The 25,680-nt window shown below is 45.2% G+C and overlaps 1 pseudogene across 1 annotated transcript in view; it reads left to right on the forward strand.

The window, feature by feature from the left end:
* The window catches only part of LOC306927573 (contactin-associated protein-like 4), a 233,051-nt pseudogene that overhangs the window by 67,928 nt on the left and 139,443 nt on the right, over positions 1–25,680 (forward strand). Inside the window, exons 4-5 of the transcript in view lie at positions 3,895–4,088; positions 22,463–22,610. The product of the transcript in view is annotated as a contactin-associated protein-like 4 (transcript). The remainder of the gene's footprint in view (positions 1–3,894; positions 4,089–22,462; positions 22,611–25,680) is intronic.

Here is a 25,680-nt window from a genome sequence, read left to right on the forward strand (position 1 = left end):
TGGGGTCCACCCATAGGGTCCACCTATGCTTCCTATGGCATAGGCAGCTCCCGGCAGGATCTGACAGGAGAATCTAGACACAGCTGTGCGAGATTAGACTAATTAATTAGAGCGACAGAGAGAGAGAGGAGTGTGTGTGTGTACCGGTGTACGTGTGTGCGTCAATTTAACAAAGGTGCAGACGATCAGAAATCAGCAGAGAGTGATCAACGTTTGCGCTACTCTATGCCGAATTGAAGTAGACTTTTTTTTTCTCCCTGGAAATAAAAACGTCTGGGTTTCCGAGGCTATGTCCGTACTGATAACCTTGGTCCAATAATGACTCCACAGCCTATTTAATAGTAATCGGACCCATACAGTTTAGTTTTTTTCTATCTTTTCTATTTAGACTTCCAGTTATTAGCCAGAATGTAAAGTTCTGTAGCGCCACCACCTGTCCGTCAGAAACAGCTAACTCTCACACGCACGCACGCACGCACGCACGCACGCACGCACGCACGCACACACACGCACGCACACACGCACACACCGACAGCAGAGATATATTTGCTTTAGTTGGTGGAAGGATTTCCAACCCTGTTGCCACGTTTGTAAAATGTAGCTGTTATTATAGCCGTGTGGTTTCTGAGAGCCAGACAAATCAGATACTTGTTGGTTTCTGAGAGCCAGACAAATCAGATACTTGTTGGTTTCTGAGAGCCAGACAAATCAGATACTTGTTGGTTTCTGAGAGCCAGACAAATCAGATACTTGTTGGTTTCTGAGAGCCAGACAAATCAGATACTTGTTGGTTTCTGAGAGCCAGACACATCAGATACTTGTTGGTTTCTGAGAGCCAGACACATCAGATACTTGTTGGTTTCTGAGAGCCAGACACATCAGATACTTGTTGGTTTCTGAGAGCCAGACACATCAGATACTTGTTGTATGGTTTCTGAGAGCCAGACACATCAGATACTTGTTGGTTTCTGAGAGCCAGACACATCAGATACTTGTTGGTTTCTGAGAGCCAGACACATCAGATACGTGTTGTATGGTTTCTGAGAGCCAGACACATCAGATACTTGTTGTATGGTTTCTGAGAGCCAGACACATCAGATACGTGTTGTATGGTTTCTGAGAGCCAGACACATCAGATACTTGTTGTATGGTTTCTGAGAGCCAGACACATCAGATACTTGTTGTATGGTTTCTGAGAGCCAGACACATCAGATACTTGTTGGTTTCTGAGAGCCAGACACATCAGATACTTGTTGTATGGTTTCTGAGAGCCAGACACATCAGATACTTGTTGTATGGTTTCTGAGAGCCAGACACATCAGATACGTGTTGTATGGTTTCTGAGAGCCAGACACATCAGATACTTGTTGTATGGTTTCTGAGAGCCAGACACATCAGATACTTGTTGTATGGTTTCTGAGAGCCAGACACATCAGATACTTGTTGGTTTCTGAGAGCCAGACACATCAGATACCTGTTGTATGGTTTCTGAGAGCCAGACAAATCAGATACTTGTTGGTTTCTGAGAGCCAGACACATCAGATACTTGTTGGTTTCTGAGAGCCAGACACATCAGATACTTGTTGGTTTCTGAGAGCCAGACACATCAGATACCTGTTGTATGGTTTCTGAGAGCCAGACACATCAGATACTGGTTGGGCAGAAAGAGAGCCAGACACATCAGATACTTGTTGGTTTCTGAGAGCCAGACACATCAGATACTTGTTGGTTTCTGAGAGCCAGACACATCAGATACTTGTTGTATGGTTTCTGAGAGCCAGACACATCAGATACTTGTTGTATGGTTTCTGAGAGCCAGACACATCAGATACTTGTTGTATGGTTTCTGAGAGCCAGACACATCAGATACTTGTTGTATGGTTTCTGAGAGCCAGACACATCAGATACCTGTTGTATGGTTTCTGAGAGCCAGACACATCAGATACTTGTTGTATGGTTTCTGAGAGCCAGACACATCAGATACGTGTTGGGCAGAAAGAGGGAGAAAGAAAGAACATGATGAATAAATCATACAGTCAGGTTTCAAAGCTGCTTCAGCCTTAAATATAAATAAATGGCCTAATCAATACAGTATACAATTCAACATGCAAGCCTCTCCACGGCAACAGAAATAAGTGCTATGACAATCGATGGACAATCAAATTAAATTCACTCAACTATAGTATAGGCCCACAGGGGTGTTCATGAACAGCATCACAACAACACATGCACAGAAACGGTGGTGCGGTGGCAGGCCGGCCTGCCGCCGCAAGTGTTTCAAATCAGAATCATGGTGATGCAATATATATCTCTGTCTCTGTATCTCTGTCTTTCTCCATCTTTGTTTCTGTCTCTTCCTCTCTACAGTATATCTGTCTTCCTCAGTTATTTGTGTTTCAAGCCCAAAGGGCTGAAAGGCAGCGTATTCTTTCTCTGTCTGTTTGTTTACTTGGTTCTTCTCCTCAGGTTTTCACAAATTCCCACGACGTCCTTGAAAGTTTCAGAGACATGAAACTTTCAGAAATCGTAGATATTATGTATGTCCAAACAGATCGGATACAAAGATAAGGCCATTATCTGGAATGCATGAGACACATGCTCATCTCCACCATCCTTTGTAGTGACACGCACACACGCACGCACGCACGCACGCACGCACGCACGCACACACGCAGGCACGCACACACACGGTATGGGATAGGGGAAAACAAATGGGCACTGGCATAATGACTAAATTGGAAGAGAGGAGATGAAAGATAAGATGGGGAAACAAAATAATTGGGTTGAACAACATTTTTACACATCCTTTTGAGGATGCACTCAGAATTACTGATGCATGGTATCTTGTACTTCCTCTCAGAATGTCTGTCTGTGTGAGAGTGTGAAAAGATACCAAAGATCTGCATGACTTAGTTTACAAGAAGTTCAACACAATTTGAAAACATAGAAGAATTGTTATTTTTCCTGATATCGCTGCTATGCTACCACATCTATGCAGCATAGAATTGTGGACAACATGTTATCCAATGTTCCGGGTCCGAGAGGCCTAAATGGTGGTCCGTGGCTCAAATGCTGAATAAGCAACGGACCATGATATGAAAAGGGTGGGAAGCCACGAGGCGCAGACGTTGGTCCGACGTGCAACAGTCCGACACATGCGTGGCCAGTTAACACCCCGAGCTGCATAAACAGAGGTCTCCGTCCTATCAAATGGTAACGCCCAGCGCTCAGGGCGGAGATTAACACTTAGCCCGTAACATTTATTGAAAAATTAGGATCTAATTCACGCCAGCATTTTTCCCAGTTGAGCTCTTATTTTGAAAAGCCACATTTCCAGACTATACCGGACGTGAACATAACCTAGTAAGTGGAACGGGTCCTGGACAGGCCTTGTTTACAAGATGGGTCTATGCCGGGGCACTGGAGAGCTCCACATCGTCGGCTCTGTGCCGTCAAAGAAACGTTGTTTTTGACCAAAAATGCCATCTGGGACAAGGAATAGGAGATACAGGCGATTGAAAGAAACAGATAGAATGGATTATTATGGCGAGGACGATCTAAGATGGGCGATCCATAGTCATGACAACAACAGATCCCGATGCTACCGCAAGTAGCATTATGGCTTGATCGATCGAAAGCGCTATAAAAGCGCAATTGCCATTGATCTACGGCAATGGCGTTAAGCGTAGTATCAAAAAATAGGCTTTAAGTGACTTAGATGTACGGCACGCACGCATGCACGCAAACTTGAACTTGTTGATCAACTTTTGCTTGTAACAGAGTATTTCTACCGTACTCAAAAGTCTGTCTGTCTGTCTGTCTGTCTGTCTGTCTGTCTGTCTGTCTGTCTGTCTGTCTGTCTGTCTGTCTGTCTGTCTGTCTGTCTGTCTCCAGGCGCCGGGGGCTGGTCACCTCTGACCTCAGACCGCTACCAGTGGTTGGAGGTGGACCTGGGTGGGCGGACCCGGATCAGCGCCGTCGCCACGCAGGGTCGCTACGGAAGCTCCGATTGGCTGACGGAATACCTGCTGATGTTCAGCGACACGGGACACAACTGGAGGCAATACCGGCAGGAAGACAGCGTAGGGGTGAGTTCAGGGTGCTGTTCCTTTATGGTACCAGCAGGGGGGCGCTGTTCATTTATCAACAGGAAGACGGCGTAGGGGTGAGTTCAGGGTGCTGTTCCTTTATGGTACCAGCAGGGGGGCGCTGTTCATTTATCAACAGGAAGACAGCGTAGGGGTGAGTTCAGAGTGCTGTTCCTTTATAGTACCAGCAGGGGGGCGCTGTTCATTTATCAACAGGAAGACAGCGTAGGGGTGAGTTCAGGGTGCTGTTCCTTTATGGTACCAGCAGGGGGGCGCTGTTCATTTATCAACAGGAAGACAGCGTAGGGGTGAGTTCAGAGTGCTGTTCCTTTATGGTACCAGCAGGGGGGGCGCTGTTCATTTATCAACAGGATGACAGCGTAGGGGTGAGTTCAGAGTGCTGTTCCTTTATAGTACCAGCAGGGGGGCGCTGTTCATTTATCAACAGGAAGACAGCGTAGGGGTGAGTTCAGAGTGCTGTTCCTTTATAGTACCAGCAGGGGGCGTTGTTCATTTATCAACAGGAAGACAGCTGAGTTCAGAGTGCTGTTCCTTTATGGTACCAGCAGGGGGCGTGGTTCATTTATCAACAGGACGACAGCGTAGGGGTGAGTTCATACATGAAATGCCATTGACAATGAAGGGAAAATGTAGGTCATCTTGTGCCCACATGTCTCATATTTGCCATTGACAATGAATTGTCCAATGTCCGCCAAATATGACGTATATTTGTAGCAAATATATATAGAAGTATTTCAGCAGTGGGATCATTATATATTTCTGGTGCGTATAGAAGTATTTCATACAGTGGGATCATTATATATTTCTGGGGATTGAGTTTTATTTTTATATTTTATATGTCTGTTTAATACTTGCCCCTGGGCTACTGTTACAAAAACCTGAATAAAAATATTTTGAAAGGAATCATTGGAATACGCTCAGGCTCTCCTTCAGTCTCTTGAGCAGGCCTCCAACTGTGTTGGTCTTTATCTCAACGAGACGAAAACTGAATACGTAAATATATGCAAATCCAACAATAACCACATTATAAAAACACTTAACAACACTCCTCTGAAACGGGTTGATGACTACAAGTATTTGGGTTAATTCTTCCCAAAAGGACTTTCAAACTAGGAAGGGTCTGGTCAGCCTGCAATGACATGCATAAGATCTGGTCATCCCAGCTTAGTAAGATGTTAAAAGTAAAAATATTTAGGACGACCGATTCTACTCTATGGCTCCGAGACATGGTCACTTTCAAAGAAACTAGAGAAACGGTTGGATGGCACTTACACCCGCCTTCTAATGAGAGCGCAAAATCTGTCTTGGAAGAGCCACCCATCGACTAATCTAACTTTGCCGGCCACTGCTACAGAGCTGACAATGATGTTATCTTCCCTTCTTCTCTGGAGTCCTGCCTCAAAGCAGACCAGAGGTAGAAAACTGTCGTTCCCTGATGTCATCGCTATAGGGACACATGCATCAGTAAGCAGGAACTGGGGGTGGCAATGAAGGACCGGGAAGTCTGGCGTGGCATTGTGAAATCCATGATCTCGACCGCGGTCGAAAAATGATGATGATGATGATGATTTCATACAGTGGGATCATTATATATTTGTGGTGGGTATAGAAGTATTTCATACAGTAGGATCATTATATATTTGTGGTGCATATAGAAGTATTTCATACAGTGGGATCATTATATATTTCTTGTGCGATCATTATATATTTGTGCTGCGTATAGATTGTTGTTGAGCTGGTCATTTTAACCCATTATTTAGACCTGAGGCCGATTCTGAAAAAATGGCTTCTAAATCCTAATAGTTTTCTGAAAAACATGTTTCTATGTAAGTGAAAATATGTAGTTCCAGGGAACCCCCCCCCCCCCCCCCCCCCAAAAGCAAAGATTTGAGTTAAAAGCGTCCGCTGTTAAATAATATATATTCAAAGATTTGCGTCCCATTTTCATGATTTTCAAAAAATAGCTGATTTACAATAAGCTCGTAGTGTGGCACTCGGTGCCGTGCTATGAGCTTGTAGATCTGCTATTTTTCAATAGCTATAAAGTACAACATAATGCTAAAAACACCAAAAGGGGTTCCCGTCCTGAATGGGTTAAAATGAGTTATCAGGTGAGGTGTGGGCACCCCTGCTGCAGACCATACTAAAACCAATACCACTTCAAACCCAGCACACACACAGGCTAAAACCAATACCACTTCAAACCCAGCACACACACAGGCCTGCTGCAGACCATACTAAAACCAATACCACTTCAAACCCAGCACACACACAGACCATACTAAAACCAATACCACTTCAAACCCAGCACACACACAGGCCTGCTGCAGACCATACTAAAACCAATACCACTTCAAACCCAGCACACACACAGACCATACTAAAACCAATACCACTTCAAACCCAGCACACACACAGACCACACTAAAACCAATACCACTTCAAACCCAGCACACACACAGGCCTGCTGCAGACCATACTAAAACCAATACCACTTCAAACCCAGCACACACACAGACCATACTAAAACCAATACCACTTCAAACCCAGCACACATACAGGCCTGCTGCAGACCATACTAAAACCAATACCACTTCAAACCCAGCACACACACAGACCATACTAAAACCAATACCACTTCAAACCCAGCACACACAGACCATACTAAAACCAATACCACTTCAAACCCAGCACACACACAGACCATACTAAAACCAATACCACTTCAAACCCAGCACACACACAGGCCATAAATGTGACACATTGCTGTGAAGTGTCATGTACTATTAGAGCACAGCCATTAGGACAGGCGGTGTTGAACACTCATGATGCACTTCTATAGGGGATCCAGTCTGGACTCGACCGCAGTGGTGCACGCACGCATGCACGCACAAAAACACACGCACAAAAACACACACAAAGACACACACACAAAACATACACACACAGTCATCAGGAAGCCTTTGGCTCGGTCCCTATTAATAATAGATGGAACAATGAGAGCGAAGCGGGTCAGCGCTCTGCTGACTGGACGCAGGCGCTGCCAAAAACACTCCAGCCTCTGATGGAGGAATAATACGGACTAAAGAGGCAGTGAAGCGTCGCCAGGTGGCCGGCCCGTTCCTGGCTGTGTCAGCGACCGCTGGGGGCTGCGGCCGGTGGAAAAGTGCAGGCGCTGCTCTCATCCATATTGTTGCATGCTGTCCAGGCCCAAACCTCTTTAAGTTGTTGTGTTTTATTTCTCTAAATGAATGCCCTGGCCTACTTGATCAGCAGAGTCACACAAAAGCATCGAAAGTAGCAGATCCGCATATCTTGAGCTTGCAGATCTGCTACCTTTGCTGTTTTTAAATTTGAATCCTGAAAAGTACCAGTTTTGGACGTATTTGAACTCCCCCCTGTTGACTAATATCACTGCGTAGATATTAGTCTGGAACTCGTGTGGAAGATACATTTCCAAGGGTCAAGGGTCAGGGGTCATTTACAAACAGATTCCAACGTCACTCACAGCAAATAAAAAGTCTCACATTGAATAGTGGGCTCTGATTGGTCACCCACAACTTTGGGGTGAGTGAAATGTAATTCAAACTGAGCAGTGCCAGACCAATCTCCCCATTTTTTTTTTCCTGTGGCAGATTTGTCTGGTTTCCATGCAGGCTACATTTGATCTCCATCATCAACACTTTCACTGCGGATGACGGAGATCTCTCCGTCATGCGGTCTTTTCAGTGGTTTAGCGTCATCTATCACACATTACGACAGATCGGAAAATGCATTTATCTCGGATTCTTTTCACAGATTGCGTTTTTTTGTTGTTGGTCAAAACAAGCTATATTCAACGGCCCATATCACATAGAACCGATGATTGCCGTTCGCCGCGGCTGATCTACAAGCTCACATGGCTCGCCGTAGCACTTGCCCTATAGCCTTGATGACCTTGCAGGCTTATGCAAAGGCTAAAATGTAATTTAGATCAGTGGTTCCTAAAGCGGGGTCCGGTGACCCCTAGACATTAAAGGTTTGAGAACCACTGATGGGAGCGTACCTATGTTCCCCAGGTTCTATGTTCCCCACCTGTGGAACATAGAACCTGGGGAACATAGAACCTGGGGAACATAGGGATGACCCCCCACTTATGTACTGTATAGATGTTATTAGTCTCGTGTAGCCAGACAACTATTCCACAATCTCCGAATGTATCTAGAGTATGGAACTACACCTCCCAGAATGCTATATAGAGTCTGGAACTACACCTCCCGAAATCCGAGTAAGGAAGAGGAAAATATATTTTAAAATATCTTTAGAGCTTATTTCTTTTATTTCCTTTTCTGCCAAGCAACAAGCTTAGCATATTATGCTTAGATGATTTATATTTATATTTGGATAAATGTGCGCGACTGTAAAGACGAAACGGAAGTAGCGAGGAGGCTCCACTTCCGCTTTATATTTTACTCATGACGGCTCTTCCGTTGCTCCAGACTGAATGATGAAAGCATTTGGAAATTGCGAGAGGCAACACAGTCTGGTAACACGAGACTAAAGCATTGTCTCAGTTTCCTTTTCCTTGCGTGGCATCATATCCTCCGCTGTGATCCCTCCATGTCTTTACAGTTACACGGTAACATCTGCAGTGTTCCTTTACCTCTGAAAGTGGACAAAAATGGTTTAACATTCATGTTCACTTTATAATTTAAGTCGTGGTATTTCAATTTTATTTTCTCCATTTAAAGTGCAGAGCGATAGATAGAAAGGCATTATGGAGAGTCGTTGGGGCCGGGGGGGGGGGGGGGGGGGGGAGGGGGGAGAACGACACACGCCGCTGGTTTCCGGAGCACAATTCAAAAAAGCTCTTGACATTACATTACATTGCGAGTGTGTTGCTTGGTATTGGGATTATAGCCCGCGGGTGCTGCTCTTTCCCTTTCAATAAACAGAGAGATTAGGGTCAGAGCAGAATGGCTGCTCTCCAACCTCTCTCCAAATGTGTGGCGTGTTTTTTTGTTAAAAAGCCGCTTCATAAATATATTTAGCTTTTGCCTTAGCTTCTTGAACCGCAGGCTGTTAGAAGGTCAGTACGTAGAGCTATAGCCTCTCTCTCTCTCTTATTTGGCAGAGGCCGGTCAGTCAGTTTAGACCATTTTGGGCGGGAACCCCTTTTGGTGTTTTAAGGCATTATGTTATGCTTTAGCTATTGAAAAATAGCAGATTCAAAAATCTATTTTTTGAAAATCGCGACAATGTGGCGCAAATATATATATTCTTTCAGAGCACACGTTTTTTTTTAACTCAAATCTTTGCTTCTGCAGGATCCCTGGAACAACATATTTTGAGATGTGGGTTGGTGGCCAAATACAGATAATTCGGGGCGTCCTTGACATGAAAAAGGTTGAGAATTCAACCACTGACATAGAAACATAGGTTTTTCAGAAAACTGTCAGGATTTAAGAAGACATTTTGTAGAATCTAGTGTCAGGTCAAAATGGGTTAGACAAGAGAACAACAGCAAGTCGTCTAGACAGTGGAGGCTGCCAAGACATCACCTTCCATTCTCCTGTTAGACAACCATGTGCTTTAGGCTTTGCCCTGATGTTGGTTTTTCAAGTGCATAGTTTTCAAGAGTGATTTCGCCTTCACTCTCTTGAGTGCAAATGTGCTGCAGGCACAGTAATCTATCTGAAGGCACAGTAAGGCACAGTAATCTATCTGAAGGCACAGTAATCTATCTGGGCAAGAATCAAACTCTGCACGTATATGTTTGAGTAGTTTAGAAACAATAATGCTGTGCAGTGTTGTTTTCGTCGACTAAAACTAAAACGAAAAATGTTCGTCGACTACCTTTTTTCACTGACGGAAACTAAATGGAAACTACATGAAAACTAAGCTATGGCAGACCAAGGCGCAGTTGGAGGAAATACATTGACCAACTGGCCTTGGAACGTCTCGGGATCCCCCAGGAGGAAGTCACTAATGTTGCTCTGGAGAGGGAAGTCTGGAGCACTCTGGTGGAGCTGTTGTCCCCGCGACCCAACTACGGATAAGCGGTTGAAGATGGATGGATGGATGTTTCCTCTCCTGCTTAGATGTCCCACTATATCTAGCTGGAAGGGTTAATTGTGCTGGGTTCTCCACGACGGTTAAACTCCACATAAAACTTACTGGGGGGCAAAAAAGCGTATTAACACATTCCCTGCGGATCACGCGGATTCCCGACTTTTCTTTGATATGTTTTATTTGCCATTTTTGATAACTTTTAACCCATTCTGAACGGGAACCCCTTTTGGTGTTTTAAGCATTGTTATGCTTTAGCTATTGAAAAATAGCAGGTCTGCTATTTTTGAAAAATCGGGAAAATGCAGCACAAATATTTGAATATTCTTTCACAGCAAACGTTTTTAACTCGAATCTTTGCTTCTGAGGGGGTTCCTGGAATAACATACTGTATTGTCAGCTGGGGGTCGGTGGCCAATAAATTGTGGGGTCCTTGACATGAAATATGGAGCACCACTGATACAGAAACATGAGGTATTTCAGAAAACTGTCAGAATTTAGAAGACATTTCTTAAATTTCGATGTCAGGCCAAAATGGGTTAAGACATACAGTACAGGGTTTCCGTCACGCGTTTGGATCACGTGACCGGAAAATAAACACAGGCACTCGATTCCTAGGGCTTCTAGGATTCATTGAGGCTCAATGCATTGCCTACGGTGCGTAATGGCCGCATCCATCTCGCTCTGTTCTGTGTTGTTGTCGTTTCGGATCGCGGCGGTGGTGGATTTTTTCAACACAAACGGGAATGGGACTATTTTCAGGCGGATTTTCATGAAACGGAGGTACACGTGCGACGGCGTGATTCTTCAAAAGGTTCTTCAAAACGGGGAACGGGAGTTATAGAGATTAATTTATAACGCAGTCAACACATTAAGAACGCAACCCCTACATATCGTATGCGTACTGTATGGTATGCTGTAAGATTTCATAGGAGCATTTCTCACGGTGAGCGACTTAGCCTCAGTACAGAGAACCGAGGATAAGCTTCTTCTCTTTTTAAGAGACAGGCGGAATATTCCTTCTCGCAGCTTAAGACATTATTTGACACATTTGAACTGCAGTAAATCCACAGCACCTTCCAGTGTGTTTTGTAAAGCTCCACATTAGTCAAGCCACAGAAAAAAAGAGTGTGTTGAGTTGACCGCATATGCAGCGCTGCTGCCTGGCTTACTTATGGCAATATAGATCTCTGGGCTCACATCAGAGGGAGCAGAGCTGCTTTCTCACTCCGTGTTTAACTCTGACGTCTCTCCTGCAGCGTTCTTTGACAGATTTTGCGAGAGAACCAATTAAGCGACTACTAGCAATTACAATTTAGCCATGTGGCAGAGCGACCTACAGTAAGCGAGAACAACACATGGTACAGAAAAGGCATACAATGTGTCATCTAGGATCATAAAGATCATCCGGGGGGCACGGTGGCACAGTTGGTAGTGCTGTCGCCTCACAGCTAGAAGGTCCTGGGTTTGATTCCCGCTCGGGGCGCTGTGGGTGCTGGCGGCGTGTTTCCTCCTCCGCGTCATCAGCACCCATACCCGAGGCGGGGTTGGTGAAAGGGCCATTCTGTGTGGAGTTTGCATGTTCTCCCCGTGTCCCCTAGGGTAGGTACCCTCACAAAAACATGCAGTAATCCTGGTCTCTAAACAAACTGCCTCCCACTGGCCAGCCGGGGCGCCTGATGGAGGGGAAAGGAACTGGTTGGAATAACGTGTTCCTTCCACGCGCTACGTCCAACCAGGGAAACTCCCCCCTGTCACGTGTAAAGGAGCAACTTGGACACTCAGGCATGAAGGAAGCATGAGTTCAAGTCCGTTGCTCTCCCCATGTCCCCCATATATGGGGACTAGGTTGGTGGAGGGTGTGTAGAGAGCCCAGGATCACATTAGATAATTGGCACAGGGGTGAACAAATGGGTTACAAAATCGAGGGATAAAAAAATAATTTAAAAAAAGAAATGTGCAGATACCCTGTATATACACTTACTGTAGTGTATATGCTGGTTTGTTTACTGAGTGAGAAAACCATGTTTCACACTTTAGGCTAGTCCTGACCCCCAGTTTGGGAACCGCTTCTCAAAGCCACTGTACTTCCTTCTCCTGCCTTGCGGTTGGTATATCTCAGCCAAGCCGTTGGCCTCGTGTCACATCAGTCAAACTATACCGCATGTGTTCAGGAGGATTAGGCCGTCTCTGCACGGCTCATATATTTCCTCCAGAACTACAGAGCGAGAGCTTTTGTCTTGTCGTCAGCCTGCAGCCTCTCAGTCAGCAGGAAACACGGTCCTTTATGGGTGAGCTGAACGCTCCGCTGCGCTGAGGGCGGCCTGCTGGGCGCACTCAGTCTGTCAGCGCAGCTGAGGACGAGCTTTCAGATGTAGGCTAGATGAGGCAGCATGTCGCTGCTCCGCTGACGAAGCATGTTTATGGATTCCCCCCCCACCCACGCTGCATCATCGTGGCAAACAGAGCGAGCAGAGGGAATGTGAGGATAGTCACTTGAATGCTAGCCTGAAACTCACCTATGCTTTCTATGGCATAGGCAGCTCCTGGCAGGATCCGCCGGAAGAAACTGTGCGCAGCTGCTGGACATGAGACTAATTAATTAGAGCGACAGAGAGAGAGAGGAGTGTGTGTGTGTGTGTGTGTGTGTGTGTGTGTGTGTGTGTGTGTGTGTGTGTGTGTGTGTGTGTGTGTGTGTGTGTGTGTGTGTGTGTGTGTGTGTGTGTGTGTGTGTGTGTGTGTGTGTGTACGGGTGTGCGTGTGTGCGTCAATTTAACAAAGGTGCAGACGATCAGAAATCAGCAGAGAGAGATCAACGTTTGCGCTACTCTATGCCGACTTTTCTTTTCTCCCTGGAAATAAAAACGTCTGGGTTTCCGAGGCTACTTGAATGCACAGATAGTCATGTGACCACAGACGGACGGACGCACACATGATAGTCGTGTGTCACAGATAGTCTCATGTGACCACAGACGGACGGACGCACACATGATAGTCGTGTGTCACAGATAGTCTCATGTGACCACAGACGGACGGACGCACACATGATAGTCGTGTGTCACAGATAGTCTCATGTGACCACAGACGGACGGACGCACACATGATAGTCGTGTGTCACAGATAGTCTCATGTGAACACAGACGGACGGACGCACACATGATAGTCGTGTGTCACAGATAGTCTCATGTGACCACAGACGGACGGACGCACACATGCGCGTCAAATGGCGGGAGCCATTAAACCTGACCTACAGTCAGTGGTTCCACGCTAAGCTTGTCGTTGCAAACAGCGGGTGGATTTTATAATTGTAGTGTTGCGCGACATGCGCACGCACGTCTAACAGAGAAGAAGTGAAATGGTGATTCCACTTGCATTCCACTTGTATTACGGCATTCGCAAAATCGCAACCATGGCATGGGACCAGTCTACCTTTATAATGCACATGGTATCGTTTGAGAATTTTGGAGCACCTCTTTAGCGTGACAAAAGTGATATTCGATGTGTCAATTGTGCAGTGAACATCACTGAACAAACGCTAATGTGTCTTTTCTTGTTGATGTTTGTAGTTGCACTTTTGACGTGAAGCTGCGCTGGTCCTGATTTTATTGTATATCCTCGTGTTTCCCCCTTCTTATTTTTTTTATCCTTTATTTACCCAGGGTAGTAGCACACACACACAAAAACCTGGGAGCTGACCAGTACAACCACTTCTTATACTGTTGGCCACTAAGCAGCTCCAGGGGGAGCAGTTGGGGGTTCAGTGCCTTGCTCAAGGGGCACTTCAGCGGTGTTTGGTGAGTGATGACAATCACTTCCCCACCCAGACTTGTCCTGCCCGTCCGGGGAATCGAACCGGCAACCTTTCGGCAACAAGGGCGCTCCTCTAACCCTTAGGCCACCGCTGCCCCACATTTTGCAGTTGTGTATTTTCCCCCTATTTTCTTCTTCACCACCACGACGTCTCTGGCCATGAAGGAATCTCTCTCTCTCTCTCTTTCTCTCTTTCAATTCCAACAGGGGGTCGGACTCCCGTCCTCCCGTGTGGACGCACGGCGGAGTTAACAAGTTAATTAGCTGATTGAGCTTTACCCTGACGCGGTTAACCTCCATGTCAGCTTCAAAGGGGACGACGCAATTAGGATGGCAGTGATGAGCCAGATGAAAAGAGAGAGAGAGAGATGATTACGGTAGATTAGAATGAGAGAGAGACACACGGAGAGACCCCCTTAGATAGCACTTTTGTAGACTTGGATAGCATTTGATACAGACTTATAGCATGTTATGTAGACAGCACTAGAATTGCATTATATGTAGTCATAGCACGTCATAATACATATGTATAGCATAGTATAGTATATATGTATAGGTTATATGTATATTATACATTCCACTGTTACGTTCTTAGCTTACGCATGTTTCATGATAAATGCTTTTTATATATGTGATGTATTCCCTGCATGCCTTTTTGTTCTAGCTTAATGTAAGTCGCTCTGGATTAAGAGCGTCTGCTAAATGCCTAAATTGTAGATATTTACAGTGGTTTAGATCAATCCTCTCTCGTTGCCTGGCGTTTAAGAAGGCCTTGGGAATGAGCGAGTGGGGTTAATGAATGTTATCCTCCGCAGGCCATTTGCTTAGTTACTACAGCTGTGGGCCTTCGCCAAACTGCTCCTCCTCGGCTCTCTCTCTCGTTTCACAAGTCACTGAGGAGGCATTCATCAGGATCGCGCTTCTATCTACACAGCGGGGCTATTCATGTCATGAACACACAGGAATTCAGAAGCTGTTGTAGCCTCCGGGGAGGGAAGAGCAGGCAGTGTAGAACATCACCATGCATATGGAGAGAGAGAAGACGAGGCATGCATATGGAGATGTAATGTACTGCAGGGGTTCTCAACGTTTTTGGCCGGGGACCCCCGAAAATGCTTTGGCAACGTCTCGGGACCCCCGCCCCGCCCCCTCCCGACCCCCAATATAAATTGACTGCTACAATAACCTTAAACCATTTTGGGCGGGAACCCCTTTTGGTGTTTTAAGCATTGTTATAATTTAGCTATTTAAAAATAGCAGATCTACAAGCTCATAGCGCGCCACCGAGTGGTGCGCTATGAACTTGTAGGTCTGCTATTTTTAAAAAATCGTGAAAATAAAATTTAAAAAAAAATCTTTTTTTTTTTTTTTTTTTTTTGGAAAATATTTTGGGGACCCCCCAAAATAATTTGGCGACCCCCCGAGGGGTCGCGACCCACGGGTTGAGAACCCCTGATGTACTGCATTACATCGACATGCATATTATGGAGAGAGGCAGTGTACTGCATTACATCGACATGCATATGGAGATGTAATGTACTGCATTACATCGACATGCATATGGAGATGTAATGTACTGCATTACATCGACATGCATATGGAGATGTAATGTACTGCATTACATCGACATGCATATGGAGATGTAATGTACTGCATTACATCGACATGCATATGGAGAGAGGCAGTGTACTGCATTACATCGACATGCATATGGAGAGAGGCAGTGTACTGTATGACATCGACATGCATATGGAGAGAGGCAGTGTACTGTATGACATCGACATGCATATGGAGAGAGGCAGTGTACTGCATGACATCGACATGCATATGGAGAGAGGCAGTGTACTGCATTACATCAACATGCATATGGAGAGAGGCAGAGTACTGCATTACATCGACATGCATATGGAGAGAGGCAGTGTACTGCATTACATCAACATGCATATGGAGAGAGGCAGTGTACTGTATGACATCGACATGCATATGGAGAGAGGCAGTGTACTGTATGACATCAACATGCATATGGAGAGAGGCAGTGTACTGTATGACATCAACATGCATATGGAGAGAGTCAGTGTACTGTATGACATCGACATGCATATGGAGAGAGGCAGTGTACTGCATTACATCGACATGCATATGGAGAGAGGCAGTGTACTGTATGACATCAACATGCATATGGAGAGAGGCAGTGTACTGCATTACATCAACATGCATATGGAGAGAGGCAGTGTACTGCATTACATCGACATGCATATGGAGAGAGGCAGTGTACTGTATGACATCAACATGCATATGGAGAGAGGCAGTGTACTGCATTACATCAACATGCATATGGAGAGAGGCAGTGTACTGTATGACATCAACATGCATATGGAGAGAGGCAGTGTACTGCATTACATCAACATGCATATGGAGAGAGGCAGTGTACTGTATGACATCAACATGCATATGGAGAGAGGCAGTGTACTGTATGACATCAACATGCATATGGAGAGAGGCAGTGTACTGCATTACATCAACATGCATATGGAGAGAGGCAGTGTACTGCATTACATCAACATGCATATGGAGAGAGGCAGTGTACTGTATGACATCAACATGCATATGGAGAGAGGCAGTGTACTGCATTACATCAACATGCATATGGAGAGAGGCAGTGTACTGTATGACATCAACATGCATATGGAGAGAGGCAGTGTACTGTATGACATCAACATGCATATGGAGAGAGGCAGTGTACTGTATGACATCGACATGCATATGGAGAGAGGCAGTGTACTGTATGACATCGACATGCATATGGAGAGAGGCAGTGTACTGCATTACATCAACATGCATATGGAGAGAGGCAGTGTACTGTATGACATCAACATGCATATGGAGAGAGGCAGTGTACTGTATGACATCAACATGCATATGGAGAGAGGCAGTGTACTGTATGACATCGACATGCATATGGAGAGAGGCAGTGTACTGTATGACATCGACATGCATATGGAGAGAGGCAGTGTACTGCATTACATCAACATGCATATGGAGAGAGGCAGTGTACTGTATGACATCGACATGCATATGGAGAGAGGCAGTGTACTGTATGACATCGACATGCATATGGAGAGAGGCAGTGTACTGTATGACATCAACATGCATATGGAGAGAGGCAGTGTACTGTATGACATCGACATGCATATGGAGAGAGGCAGTGTACTGTATGACATCGACATGCATATGGAGAGAGGCAGTGTACTGCATTACATCGACATGCATATGGAGATGTAATGTACTGCATTACATCAACATGCATATGGAGAGAGGCAGTGTACTGTATGACATCGACATGCATATGGAGAGAGGCAGTGTACTGTATGACATCGACATGCATATGGAGAGAGGCAGTGTACTGTATGACATCGACATGCATATGGAGAGAGGCAGTGTACTGTATGACTGAGGGCTGCCTCAGCAGCCTCACATTGAGACAGCCTATATTGTATGGTGACTTTTCCTTTTTGTCTATTTATTTAGGTTATATACATTCTCATGATGTTTTACATACACTTAACACACAAACACATTGAAATAACTATACACAAGACACACAGCTGGAATGACTATTATTTAGTTTTGTCTGTTTATTTACATTTTGAGCTGACTGAGTTTTCTTTGAGTTTTCAGTTCACTGATTGGCTGGCCAGAGCAAGGGGAGCCAGCTGCTCCATATTGGCAGCTGCTGGGGACAATCGGACTGCACCACAGTCTCTCTGCACCATGGGGAGGGGCAGGGGTTGTTGATAGTGGGTTTGAGTTACAGTCTTTGTATTTACCCCCTTGTGTTTCGGATGGGTTGACCCATCCCTATATATGTTCCCCTCATGTGCCATTCTGGTGAGATCAGTTGTGTTGTTCAGTTCAGGTTTTTGTTTAGTTATGTTTAAGTTGATCTCATTTTGTTTGGGCCCACATTTGTTATTTGTTTATTATTTCTTTGGAACCAAGAAATAAATACCACAAATGAACTTTTAAGTTAAACCCACAACAAGTTTCCCTGTGTCTCTCCTTCCAACCAACTCGGTCCCTGACAATGACATCGACATGCATATGGAGAGAGGCAGTGTACTGTATGACATCGACATGCATATGGAGAGAGGCAGTGTACTGTATGACATCGACATGCATATGGAGAGAGGCAGTGTACTGCATTACATCAACATGCATATGGAGAGAGGCAGTGTACTGCATTACATCAACATGCATATGGAGAGAGGCAGTGTACTGTATGACATCGACATGCATATGGAGAGAGGCAGTGTACTGTATGACATCAACATGCATATGGAGAGAGGCAGTGTACTGCATTACATCAACATGCATATGGAGAGAGGCAGTGTACTGTATGACATCAACATGCATATGGAGAGAGGCAGTGTACTGTATGACATCAACATGCATATGGAGAGAGGCAGTGTACTGTATGACATCAACATGCATATGGAGAGAGGCAGTGTACTGTATGACATCAACATGCATATGGAGAGAGGCAGTGTACTGCATTACATCGACATGCATATGGAGAGAGGCAGTGTACTGTATGACATCGACATGCATATGGAGAGAGGCAGTGTACTGTATGAAATCAACATGCATATGGAGAGAGGCAGTGTACTGCATTACATCAACATGCATATGGAGAGAGGCAGTGTACTGTATGAAATCAACATGCATATGGAGAGAGGCAGTGTACTGCATTACATCGACATGCATATGGAGAGAGGCAGTGTACTGTATGACATCAACATGCATATGGAGAGAGGCAGTGTACTGCATTACATCGACATGCATATGGAGAGAGGCAGTGTACTGTATGACATCAACATGCATATGGAGAGAGGCAGTGTACTGCATTACATCGACATGCATATGGAGAGAGGCAGTGTACTGTATGACATCGACATGCATATGGAGAGAGGCAGTGTACTGCATTACATCGACATGCATATGGAGAGAGGCAGTGTACTGTATGACATCAACATGCATATGGAGAGAGGCAGTGTACTGCATTACATCAACATGCATATGGAGAGAGGCAGTGTACTGCATTACATCGACATGCATATGGAGAGAGGCAGTGTACTGTATGACATCAACATGCATATGGAGAGAGGCAGTGTACTGCATTACATCGACATGCATATGGAGAGAGGCAGTGTACTGCATTACATCAACATGCATATGGAGAGAGGCAGTGTACTGTATGACATCGACATGCATATGGAGAGAGGCAGTGTACTGCATTACATCGACATGCATATGGAGAGAGGCAGTGTACTGCATTACATCGACATGCATATGGAGAGAGGCAGTGTACTGTATGACATCAACATGCATATGGAGAGAGGCAGTGTACTGCATTACATCGACATGCATATGGAGAGAGGCAGAGTACTGTATGACATCGACATGCATATGGAGAGAGGCAGTGTACTGCATTACATCGACATGCATATGGAGAGAGGCAGTGTACTGCATTACATCAACATGCATATGGAGAGAGGCAGTGTACTGTATGACATCAACATGCATATGGAGAGAGGCAGTGTACTGTATGACATCAACATGCATATGGAGAGAGGCAGTGTACTGCATTACATCGACATGCATATGGAGAGAGGCAGTGTACTGTATGACATCGACATGCATATGGAGAGAGGCAGTGTACTGTATGACATCAACATGCATATGGAGAGAGGCAGTGTACTGTATGACATCGACATGCATATGGAGAGAGGCAGTGTACTGTATGAAATCAACATGCATATGGAGAGAGGCAGTGTACTGCATTACATCGACATGCATATGGAGAGAGGCAGTGTACTGTATGACATCGACATGCATATGGAGAGAGGCAGTGTACTGTATGACATCAACATGCATATGGAGAGAGGCAGTGTACTGCATTACATCGACATGCATATGGAGAGAGGCAGTGTACTGCATTACATCAACATGCATATGGAGAGAGGCAGTGTACTGTATGACATCAACATGCATATGGAGAGAGGCAGTGTACTGTATGACATCAACATGCATATGGAGAGAGGCAGTGTACTGCATTACATCGACATGCATATGGAGAGAGGCAGTGTACTGTATGACATCGACATGCATATGGAGAGAGGCAGTGTACTGTATGAAATCAACATGCATATGGAGAGAGGCAGTGTACTGCATTACATCGACATGCATATGGAGAGAGGCAGTGTACTGTATGACATCGACATGCATATGGAGAGAGGCAGTGTACTGTATGACATCAACATGCATATGGAGAGAGGCAGTGTACTGCATTACATCGACATGCATATGGAGAGAGGCAGTGTACTGCATTACATCAACATGCATATGGAGAGAGGCAGTGTACTGTATGACATCAACATGCATATGGAGAGAGGCAGTGTACTGTATGACATCAACATGCATATGGAGAGAGGCAGTGTACTGCATTACATCGACATGCATATGGAGAGAGGCAGTGTACTGCATTACATCAACATGCATATGGAGAGAGGCAGTGTACTGTATGACATCGACATGCATATGGAGAGTGGATTATGTTAGCTCTGGTTGTCTTGCTCGAAGCGTCCGGTTACAATTCGTATTATGTAAGTGCATTCAGAGCAGTGTTGACTCATTTCGCGAGAGAAATAAGCAACCCGCAGGTCTATGAAAACAGGTGCAAAACAAGTGACTAACGGGCCGGGTGAAATCGCCTCATGCGCTTTAGAGCAACTTAATGCAAGTGGATGGGAGGAGAAATCTGGTGCCGTCTCTATTAATATATACTCTAAGGGGGAAACCCATTGGAAAATATGTCATAGGAAGTGGGAGTCAACTTGTACTTCGCTAACCAATAACAGTGCAGACAGAGGGACGTCGCTCCAAATTTGGTGACGTCAGTGTTCTTCGCTGTTTTCTACCGGGGAGGGGCGGAGGGGCCTGGGGGGGCGGGCTCCCAGATCGGCGCATGAACCAATAGGATCCACCGCCTGTTTTCGACCAGCACCCGTCCCTCTAGACCAGAAATCACACAGGCTGGGGCAGGCCAGCGCCATGTAGAGGACAGAAGTGTGACAACTCCGTTCACTTCATGGAGCTTCAGTCCAATGGCGGCTCTTCTACATAGACTTCTATTGGTCACTTCATGGGGCTTCAGTCCAATGGCGGCTCTTCTACATAGACTTCTATTGGTCACTTCATGGGGCTTCAGTCCAATGGCGGCTCTTCTACATAGACTTCTATTGGTCACTTCATGGGGCTTCAGTCCAATGGCGGCTCTTCTACATAGACTTCTATTGGTCACTTCATGGGGCTTCAGTCCAATGGCGGCTCTTCTACATAGACTTCTATTGGTCACTTCATGGGGCTTCAGTCCAATGGCGGCTCTTCTACATAGACTTCTATTGGTCACTTCATGGGGCTTCAGTCCAATGGCGGCTCTTCTACATAGACTTCTATTGGTCACTTCATGGGGCTTCAGTCCAATGGCGGCTCTTCTACATAGACTTCGGCGTGAAGTGCTAGGCAAAGAGTGACAAGTCCTGGACCGTAAGTTGGCAGAATGCACTGGACTCAGGCAACAGCCCAGCTTTAATGATCTTAAATCCCTTTATTTTAGATTGTTTATTAGTAATAGTACAACATAAACATTAAAGAGACTTTAGTTGTCACTGTACAATACTTTAAAACAGTTGTCATGGGCCTGGGCCATGGCTCAGTGGTCCAGACACCGTGGTCTGGCAGCGTGCCGCAGGTTCGACTCCCCATCCCGACGGCCTTTACTGCATGTCTTCCCCTCATCTCTCTCCCCATTTTCTGTCAGCCTACTGTCTGTCCCTCCATAAAATATATAAAATAAAGGCGAAAGCCACAAAATAAAAACCATAAAAAAATGCCTAGAATTGTTGATCCATGCGCTGCCATCGTTGCAAACAATGTATTTCAGGCCTGGGCCATGGCTCAGTGGTCCAGGCACCTTGGCTGGCAATCCAGTCTGGCAGTGTGGCGCGGGTTCGACTCGCGATCCCGATGGCCTTTACTGCATGTCTTCCCCCCATCTCTCTCCCCATTTCCTGTCAGCCTACTGTCTGTCCCTCTATAAAAAAATATAAAATAAAGGCAAAAACTCCAGCTTGTCACTCCAGGGCTGCATGAACAGCGCTCGAGCTCTGTTTTCTGACCCCTCAATGACACAAATCTCCTTCAAAGGTCTGGGACAGGCTACGCTACGGTAATGCTGACAGTGTTACTGTATCTCTTCAAAGGTCTGGGACAGCAGGCTACGCTACGGTAACGCTGACAGTGTTACTGTATCTCTTCAAAGGTCTGGGACAGGCTACGCTACGGTAACGCTGACAGTGTTACTGTATCTCTTCAAAGGTCTGGGACAGGCTACGCTACGGTAACGCTGACAGTGTTACTGTGTCTCTTGTGTTCAGTCTTTTCCAGGTAACGGTAACGCCGACAGCGTGGTTCAACACAGGTTCCAGCAGGCGGTGCTGGCGCGCTACCTCCGCCTGGTCCCTCTGGACTGGAACCCCAGCGGACGCATCGGCCTCAGGCTGGAGATGTACGGCTGTCCTTATGGTCAGTCCTGCCGTTTCAAAACGTACCTACTGTATGTATGCACGTGTGTGATCTACGTATCTACCTATATGCACGTCTGTGATCTACGTATATACCTGTATGCACGTCTGTGATCTACGTATCTACCTATATGCACGTCTGTGATCTACGTATCTACCTATATGCACGTCTGTGATCTACGTATATACCTGTATGCACGTCTGTGATCTACGTATCTACCTATATGCACGTCTGTGATCTACGTATATACCTGTATGCACGTCTGTGATCTACGTATATACCTGTATGCACGTCTGTGATCTACGTATATACCTGTATGCACGTCTGTGATCTACGTATCTACCTATATGCACGTCTGTGATCTACGTATATACCTGTATGCACGTCTGTGATCTACGTATCTACCTATATGCACGTCTGTGATCTACGTATATACCTGTATGCACGTCTGTGATCTACGTATATACCTATGTAACACCCATCCCAGGTAGCTATGAGGTTTCTTGTGTAGTAGTACTCTGGGTGGGGCCTGAGTTCGTTTTAATGAACTGGCGCGACTACCTGTAGTCTAACTTATTACCTTTTTAACTCTGTACTTATGTAATTTTAATTCAGTTGACGGTGCCTCTAAACAAAGTTAGAGAATACAATTACCTTATACACCTTTAAGTATGCTTTTACCTTCTTACTTGCTTTTAACTACCTTTTAAACAAGCTTTTAACTACTTTTTAAACAAGCATTACCCAACATGAATCATATCATTACCATACATGAATTGTTTCATTACCAAACATGAATTATCTGTGAGCTATGACACAAGATCACGACGTCTTAGGCACTGAATGTGTTGAATACCTAGCATAGACAGGGGTATTTATTAACACCAAAACACAATAAATGTTTCTCAATGCAGTATGAAATATAAAATAAAAAGGATTCAGAATGTGAATAATTGCAGAATGGTAAACAACAGATCACATACAGTTATGGGCCCCACTCGCACACTCACACACACACCTGACTTTGCAACTTAAATGTTCTTTAGTGACGCTAACTGAACGCTCGTTGCAGGCCTGAGTCGTGGCTTGGGTGCGTTGTGGCCTACAAACTGTAGTGGCCGCTTCACTTGTTTCACAAGCAGAAAATAAAAGTGCACGTGCTCATGTACAGTACTCACAAGTCCATGGATAATGTTAGAGGGGGAATGGTGAGGGTTAGCTGCGTGATGGTGGGAATGCAGCACAGGGAACAGCAGCGATGAAACACTCCAGGAGAACAAACTCCAGAAGAAACACTCAGGAAGAAGAAACAGTAGAGACAGCCACTCTTCAGCAGGGCAGTGTGTTCCAACGGAACTGTGATGCTCACAATTGCCAGTGTCCTGAAGCAAATAAATCAGCTAAGCAACAAGTCCATATACTACATCATGAAGAGATAGTTGTAGCTTGTACTTAAACCAATCACTTAGAATGCCAAGCTATGCATTTACAACATAATACAAAGCCATGTGATGTTGTGAAAATGCTAATTGCTAGTCACAATATACATACACATTAACTGTTACACTCCAACATTTAGTTACAGCACAGAAACATTACACAGGCATATTTACCTCTTGCAGATCAATAAAGTTCACACCATACAGGATAACTGGTCGTCAACCAAGGTTACAAACTTATTTCTCTTCACACAGGATCAACTGAACAAACTGACTTCTCACTCTGCCTGTCTCTGTTAGAATGACTGATTAGAGGCTTTTGGGCTGATTTAGAACACCTGTTCCCTAGCTGGCTCTGAGAACCCACCTCCACCTGAGACTGGACTCCCGATTGGCTGTCAATTAAGCATGAACAAATCAAAAACAAAAGAAAACAAGATTGACACAACTTCTGCTAACAAGATAGGTTGTGTGCCTGCACACCATGTGCTGGGCAATGTACAATGCAAACAAACTATGCATTAAAGGCCTAATGCACTCATTTCAAGGTTTCAACTCAAAGCACTGTGAATTAGTTTCCTATTTTAATACATGGCTTCTTCCATATATTTGACCCTATTTAAACCATATGCATTCAGGTTAATTTAGAATAATGTTTAAATGTTTTACTTTTAACCTATTTATATATTACATGAATTTTAGCCAGTAGTCTAAATGAATTAAGGGATGAATTGTAGACTGGGCTACACCCTCCCCCTTCTGACTGTCAAGATGCCCTCATCTGACACCTTTCTTCTTCAGCTTGGTAGGGTGCTTCCTTCTATCATCATCAGATGACATCCGGCTCGGTTTAGACTTCTTGACTGATTTTCTGTTGTTTTGGGGACTTAACTTGAACTGAATGACCATCCCATGATGCATGATGGTAACTGGTTCATTGGATGGGTCACCAGGCTTATCGTAAGTCAATCGTATGACTGGTTTAGATTCTCTGTGGGACTTTCGGATACTAGTAGCTGCTTTACTCCTTGTCGCACGTGTAGGGACTGAGCTTACTTCTTCTGAATCTTGCTCCGTGTCTTCCACAGCATCATTAATCATCTCTTCTGCATCAGATGCTTCTCTAGAAGGTTCAGTTCCTTCAGCAGGTTCCTCGTTATCACTAGAAGGTGCTGTGCCTTCAGGGGATTCGTCATCATCAGTTTCCATAACTGATTGATCCGAGGCTTCAGAGGCCTCCTCCTCTTGACTCTCAGGATCTCCAGGGGCTTGATAGGTAGTAGAGAGGTGTCTCCGGATCTCATCCACATCCATAGCTGGAGGTCTACGGTTAGTTTCAAACTCTTCGGCCGATGAGTCTGTGTCACTTTCCAAAGATTTGTCAGCAGACGTAGCTGGTCTGTGACTCCGTCTGGCATGCTGCGATCTCGTGACAGGCTTTCTTTTGACAGGCCCTGTATCATCAGGAGGATTGGACATCCTTACCAGGTAACCTATGGGCAACAGATGGTCTCGGTGCAGAGTTTTGACTGTGCCCACACCAGAGCCTTCTGGTTTGACCTTGTACACCGGCAGGTTCGGTAGTTTCTTCACCACTACGTATGGTGTTGGCTTCCATCGGTCTTCCAGTT

The sequence above is a fragment of the Electrona antarctica genome (assembly GCF_951216825.1).
Source record: "Electrona antarctica genome assembly, chromosome: 1".
In the NCBI taxonomy this organism is placed as follows: domain Eukaryota; kingdom Metazoa; phylum Chordata; class Actinopteri; order Myctophiformes; family Myctophidae; genus Electrona; species Electrona antarctica.